Source organism: Triticum dicoccoides, chromosome 4B (genome assembly GCF_002162155.2).
Source record: "Triticum dicoccoides isolate Atlit2015 ecotype Zavitan chromosome 4B, WEW_v2.0, whole genome shotgun sequence".
Classification (NCBI taxonomy): Eukaryota; Viridiplantae; Streptophyta; class Magnoliopsida; order Poales; family Poaceae; genus Triticum; species Triticum dicoccoides.
The window spans coordinates 187,165,827-187,173,535 of NC_041387.1; positions in this window are offsets into that span (position 1 = coordinate 187,165,827).

Below are 7,709 nucleotides of genomic sequence, written 5' to 3' on the forward strand. Positions count from 1 at the left end.
AAGGGTGAGAGTGCGTATAATCCATGGACTCAACATTAGTCATAAAGAACTCATATACTTATTGCAAAAATCTACAAGTCATTGAAAACAAAGTACTACGTGCATGCTCCTAGGGGGATAGATTGGTAGGAAAAGACCATCGCTCGTCCCCGACCGCCACTCATAAGGAAGACAATCAATAAATAAATCATGCTCCAACTTCATCACAGAGCGGTTCACCATACGTGCATGCTACGAGAATCACAAACTTCAACACAAGTATTCCTCAAGTTCATAATTACTCCACTAGCATGACTCTAATATCACCATCCTCATATCTCAAAACAATTATCAAGCATCAAATTGATCATAGCATCCAATTCACATTCTATGATAGTTTTTATTATACCCAACTTGGATGCCCATCATTCTAGGGACAATTTCATAACCATAGCAAATACCATGTTGTTCTAAAAGACTCTCAAAACGATATAAGTGAAGCACGAGAGATTAAGAATTTCTACAAAAATAAACTACCGTCGTGCTCTAAAAAGTATAAGTGAAGCACTAGAACAAAAAATTATCTAGCTCAAAAGATATAAGTGAATCACATAGAGTATTCTAATAAATTCCAAATCAAGTGAGTCTCTCCCAAAAGGTGTATACAGCAAGGATGATTGTGGTAAACTAAAAAGCAAAGACTCATATCGTACAAGACGCTCCAAGCAAAACACATATCATGTGGTGAATAAAAATATAGCTCCAAGTAAAGTTACCGATAAACGAAGACGAAAGAGGGGATGCCTTCCGGGGCATCCCCAAGCTTAGGCTTTTGGTTATCCTTGAATATATTGGGGTGCCATGGTAATCCCCAAGTTTAGGCTCTTGCCACTCCTTATTCCATAGTCCATCAAATCTTTACCCAAAACTTGAAAACTTCACAACACAAAACTCAACAGGAAATCTCATAAGCTCCGTTAGTGTAAGAAAGAAAAACCACCACATAAGGTACTGTAATGAACTCATTCTTTATTTATATTGGTGTTAAACCTACTGTATTCCAACTTATCTATGGTTCATACCCCCTTATACTAGCCATAGATGCATCAAAATAAGCAAACAACACACGAAAAACAGAATCTGTCAAAAACAGAACAGTCTGTAGAAATCTGTAACTTTCGAATACTTCCGGAACTCTAAAAATCCTACCAAAATAGGAAGTCCTGGGAAATTTGTCTATTGATCTACTGCAAAAAGAATCAACGCAAAATCATATTTCTGTGATTTAGTAAAATTATTCATGAGCGCGCAAAAGTTTCTGTTTTTCAGCAGAATCAAATTAACTAACACCGTAGGTTATCCTATAGGTTCTACTTGGCACAAACACTAATTAAAAAATAAAACCATATATAAATAAAAGCTAGATGAAATATTTATTACTAAACAGAAGCAAAAATCAAGGAACTAAAATAAAATTGGGTTGCCTCCCAACAAGCGCTATCGTTTAACGCCCCTAGCTAGGCATAAAAGCGAGAATAGATCTAAGTATTGCCATCTTTGGTATTCAAATCATAAGTAGCTTGCATAATAGATTCATAAGGTAATTTGACTTTGTTTCTAGGAAAGTGTTCCATGCCTTTCCTTAGTGGAAATTGAAATCTAATATTCCCTTCCTTCATATCAATTATTGCACCAATCGTTCTAAGAAAAGGTCTACCAAGAATAATAGGACATAAAAGATTGCAATCTATATCAAAAACGATAAAATCTACAGGCACATAATTCCTATTTGCAATAATAAGAACATCATTAATCCTTCCCATAGGTTTCTTAATGGTGGAATCCGCAAGGTGCAAGTTTAAAGAGCAATCATCAAAATCATGGAAACCTAGCACATCACATAAAGTTTTCGGAATCGTGGAAACACTAGCACCCAAATCACACAAAGCATATCATTCATGATATTTAATTTTAATTTTTATAGTAGGTTCCCACTCATCATAAAGTTTTCTAGGTATAGAAACTTCCAATTCAAGTTTTTCCTCATAAGATTGCATCAAGGCATCAACAATATGTTTGGTAAAAGCTTTATTTTGACTATAAGCATGAGGAGAATTCAACACGGATTGCAACAAGGAAGTACAATCTATTAAACAATTATCATAATTAAATTCCTTGAAATCCATAATAGTGGGTTCAATGCTATGTAAAGTTTTGACCTCTCCAATCCCACTTTTACCATATTTAACATCAAGATCTAAAAACTCCAAACTATTGGGATGCCTTTTAACTAAAGTTGACTCATCTCCAGTCCCATCATTATCAAGATTCATATAGCAAAACAAAGATTTAATAAGGGGCACATCAATAACTTTTAGATCTTCATCATTATTTTCACCTAACCCTTCTGGTTTGGCAGCCATCTTATTAACTAAGGTGGCTTGCTTATCAGAAAATTGGGCTATAGATTTTTCAAGACGAGCAATCTGAGAATTCAAACCATAAAATTCTTTAGACATATCATCAAGCTCTTTATTCATGTAGTCCATAAAGCTTTTTTGTTCTTTAAGCTCTTTTCAAAAGAAATTATTGTGCTCAAATTGTAAAGTCATAAAGCTTCTAATGTTTAATTCAATCTCTTCCAACCTTTTAAGGTGAAGATCAACGTTCTTAGGCAAAGCCATAAGGGCAAACAGGCACACAAGAGGCAAGCGAAAGAGAAGGGAGAACGGGAAAGAGAGGGCGAATAAAATGGCAAGGGTGAAGTGGGGGAGAGGAAAACGAGAGGCAAATGACAAATAATGTAATGCGAGGGAGATGAGTTTGCGAAGACCTCCCCACCAACGGCGCCATAAATCCTTCTTGCTACCTCTTGAGCACTACGTTGGTTTTCCCTTGAGGAGGAAAGGGTGATGTAGCAAAGTAGCATAAGTATTTCCCTCATTTTTTGAGAACCAAGGTATCAATCCCTTCATGGTAACCAACGCAATAAAGGGGTTGTCAATCCCTTCATGGTAACTTGCGTAAGTGAGATCTGATAGAGATAATAAGATAAGATAAATATTTTTGGTATTTTTATGATATAGATTGGAAAGTAAAAGATGCAAATAAAAGTAGATGGGAAACATATATGATAAAAGATAGACCCGGGGTCCATAGTTTTCACTAGTGGCTTCTCTCAAGATAGCATAAGTATTACGGTGGGTGAACAAATTATTGTCGAGCAATTGATAGAAAAGTGCATAGTTATGAGATTATCTAGGCATGACCATGTATATAGGCATCATGTCCGCAACAAGTAGATCGAAACGATTATACATCTACTACTATTACTCCACACATCGACAGACTCCTGCCTGCATCTAGAGTATTAAGTTCATGAAGAACAGAGTAACGCATTAAGAAAGATGACATGATGTAGAGGGATAAACTCATGCAATATGATATAAACCCCATCTTTTTATCCTCGATGGAAACAGTATAATACGTGCCTTGTTGCCCCTGCTGTCACTGGGAAAGGACACCGCAAGATTGAACCCAAAGCTAAGCACTTCTCCCATGGCAAGAAAGATCAATCTAGTAGGCCAAACCAAACTGATAATTCGAAGAGACTTGCAAAGATAACCAATCACACATAAAAGAATTCAGAGAAGATTCAATTATTCCTCATAGATAAACTTGATCATAAACCCACAATTCATCGGATCTCAACAAACACACCGCAAAAAGAGTTACATCAAATAGATCTTCAAGAAGATCGAGGAGAACTTGGTATTGAGATTCAAAGAGAGAGAAGAAGCCATCTAGCTAATAACTATGGACCCGAAGGTCTGTGGTAAACTACTCACAACTCATCGGAGAGGCCTTGGAGATGATGTAGAGGCCCTTCATGTTGATTCCCCCTCCGGCGAAGCACCGGTGAAGGCTCCAAGATGGGATCTTGCGGATACAGAAGGTTGCGGCAGTGGAATTAGGTTTTCGTGGTGCTCTTGGATGTTTTCATGGTTCGTAGATATATATAGGAAGAAGAAGTAGGTCGGCTGAGCCACGAGGGTGGGGGGCACGCCCACCCCCTTAGGGCGCGCCGGGCACCCTCGTGGCCACCTCGTTTGCTGCTTGACGTCCACTCCAAGTCTCCTCGTTTGCATTTGTTTTGAAAAGATCGCTCCCGAAGGTTTCATCCCGTTTGGACTCCGTTTGATATTCCTTTTCTTTGAAACATTGAAATAGGCAAAAAACAGCAATTCAGGCTGGGCCTCCGGTTAGTAGGTTAGTCCCAAAAAATGATATAAACGTGTAAAGTAAAGCCCATAAACATCCAAAATGGGTAATATAATAGCATGGAACAATCAAAAATTATAGATACGTTGGAGACGTATCAACCATCTCTGTCCAGTCTTGAAAAAATTGATAGGGAGGCTTAGATGCTTTCCTCCGGTGTGCCGGTAAAGGGCATACCTTGAAAACATGAAAGAACCTACCAGATTAGCAGGGTGAGTTAAGTCATGCCCACGATCCTTGTTCGTGGGCGGTGGCGTCTCATTGGCCTTGAAGAGCACCTTCCAGATGTCTTCGTGCATCATGCCGAAGAGCTCCAGTAGTGTCTAGTGCTTGGCTGGATCGAACTCCCACAGATAGCAAGTCCGGCGTTGGCACGAAAGGAGTCGGCGAACGAGCATCACCTGGATCACGTTGACGAGCTTGATTCTCTTGTTTATCATGCTCTGGACATGCGTTTGAAGCGCCGTCAGCTCGTCCGAAGAAGACCAGGTCAGGCCCTCCTCTTGCCAGGAGGTGAGCCGCATCGGGTGTAGGATCGGAAGTATGTCTAGAGGGGGCTGATTAGACTACTTGACCAAATAAAAACTTATCATTTTCCCAATTTTAGTCTTTGGCATATTTTAGCTATCTTAGCACAAGTCAAGCAATCTTAACACAATTCAAGCAAGCATGCCAAGACTATATGAGTAGCGGAAAGTAAAGCATGCAACTTGCAAGAATGTAAAGGGAAGGGTTTGGAGAATTCAAACGCGGTTGGAGACACGGATGTTTTTGTCGTGGTTCCGATAGGTGGTGCTATCGTACATCCACGTTGACGGAGACTTCAACCCACGAAGGGTAACGGTTGCGCGAGTCCACGGGGGGCTCCACCCACGAAGGGTCCACGAAGAAGCAACCTTGTCTATCCCACCATGGCCGTCGCCCACGAAGGACTTGCCTCACTAGCGGTAGATCTTCACGAAGTAGGCGATCTCCTTGCCCTTACAAACTCCTTGGTTCAACTCCACAATCTTGTCGGAGGCTCCCAAGTGACACCTAGCCAATCTAGGAGACACCACTCTCCAAGAAGTAACAAATGGTGTGTTGATGATGAACTCCTTGCTCTTGTGCTTCAAATGATAGTCTCCCCAACACTCAACTCTCTCTCACAGGATTTGGATTTGGTGGAAAGAAGATTTGAGTGGAAAGCAACTTGGGGAAGGCTAGAGATCAAGATTCATATGGCAGGAATGGAATATCTTGGCCTCAACACATGAGTAGGTGGTTCTCTCTCAGAAAGAGCAAGTTGGAAGTGTAGGTTTGTTCTGATGGCTCTCTCCACGAATGAAGAGGAGGTGGAGGGGTAGATATAGCCTCCACACAAAATCTAACTGTTACACACAACTTGCCAAACTCAATGGGACCGAATTGATAAACTCGGTTGGACCGATTCAGCAAATCTAGTGACCGTTAGGATTTTTGGTGGGACCGACATGCAACTCGGTAGGACCGATATGGTTAGGGTTTAGGGCTTAACGTAATCTCGGTGAGACTGATTACACAAACTCGGTGAGACCTAGTTTGGTAATAAGTTAACCAGAGAGTTGGTCAGGTAAACTCAGTGGGACCGATTCGCTCATTCCGGTGGGACCGGAATGTTACGAAAGGGAAACAGGGAGTTTACATTGCAATCTCGGTGGGACCGATCGCTCATCTCGGTGGTACCGAAACATTACGAAGGGAAACAGAGAGATTACAATCCCATCTCGGTGAGACCGAGATCCCTATCGGTGAGACCGATTTGCCTAGGGTTTGTGGCAGTGGCTATGACATCTGAACTCGGTGGCGCCGGATAGAAAGAATCAGTAGGGCCGAGTTTGACTTTTGGTTTAGGTCATATGTGGATGTGAGAAAGTAGTTGAGGGTTTTGGAGCATATCACTAAGCACTATGGAGCAAGAAACTCATTAAGCAACACCTCATCCCTCCTTGATAGTATTGGCTTTTCCTATAGACTCAATGTGATCTTGGATCACTAAAATATAAAATGTAGAGTCTTGAGCTTTTGAGCTTGAGCCAATCCTTTTATCGTTAGCATTTTGAGGGATCCACTTTTCTCATCCATGCCATGCCATTCATTGAGTTTTTCCTGAAATATTCATCTTGGAATGATGTTAGCTCAATGAGCTATATGTTGTTAGGAATTACCAAAACCACCTAGGGATAGTTGCACTTTCATCGGGACTCCAGACCGGAATGCGGGAGCCGCCGCCCAGTTGGTGTCGCGCGGCTCGGTGATGTAGAACCACCCCGACTACCACCCTTTGACGGTCTCCGCGAAGGAGCCTTCGGGCCAGGTGACATTGGGCATCTTGCCCACCATGGCGCCTCCGCACTCTGCTTGTTGGCCGCTCACCACCTTCGGCTTCACATTGAAGGTTTTTAGCCATAGCCCGAAGTGAGGTGGGATGCAGAGGAAGGCCTCATACACGACAATAAATGCCAATACGTTGAGGATGGAATTGGGGGGCAGATCATGGAAGTCCAACCCGTAGTAGAACATGAGTCTGCGGACGAACGGGTGTAGAGGGAATCCCAGCCCACGGACGAAGTGTGTGAGGAACACCACCCTCTCCTAGGGCTCCGGGGTAGGGACGATCTGTCCCTTGGCCGGAAGTCGGTGAGCGATTTCCAGGGCCAAGTACCTGGCCTCCCGGAGCTTCTTGATGTCCTTCTCCTTGACGGAGGAGACCATCCACTTGCCTCTTGCTCCGGATCCGGACATGATTGGGGTGCTTTTTTGGGTGGAGAAGGCGAGAGCTTGGGTGATGGAGCTCGAGAATGGATGGGCAAAGGAAGGAGAAGGCATGGGTGAAAAAGGGTGAATCCTTATCCCTTTATAAAGGCAGTAAAAGTCATGCGCCTCCCTACTCGCCTTAAAATTTTCCTATTCCCCAAGCATCGTGCAGATGACACGATTGGGTTACCCATGCCCGTATTGATGAGAATCCCGTGATAAGGGGACACGATCTCTACTTTGACAAGACGTGCCAATAAAACCGCACCTCAAAATATGGAGGGGCAGGCTAAAAACGGTTCGAATAATGACCGGGCAGTGGCGTGATGTCACGCTACGAAATGTTGTCAGCGGATTGGACTCATGAAATATTATACTCTCTATGGTTGTGTGTGGAACTTGTTTTGCAGAGCCGGAAACAATTCTTGTGTTCGAAATCTACTTTGAAGTATTCGGAGGAGGAACCCACCTTGCAATGTCAAAGACAATCTGCATGCCGGACTCATCGTCATTGTAGCCTGGTTCAGGGGCTACTGAGGGAATCCTGGATTAAGGGGTCCTCAGAAAGCCGGACTATATACATGGGCCGGACTATTGGGCTATGAAGATACAAGATAGAAGACTTATTCCCGTGTCCGGATGGACTCTCCTTTGCTCGGATGGCAAGCTTGGTG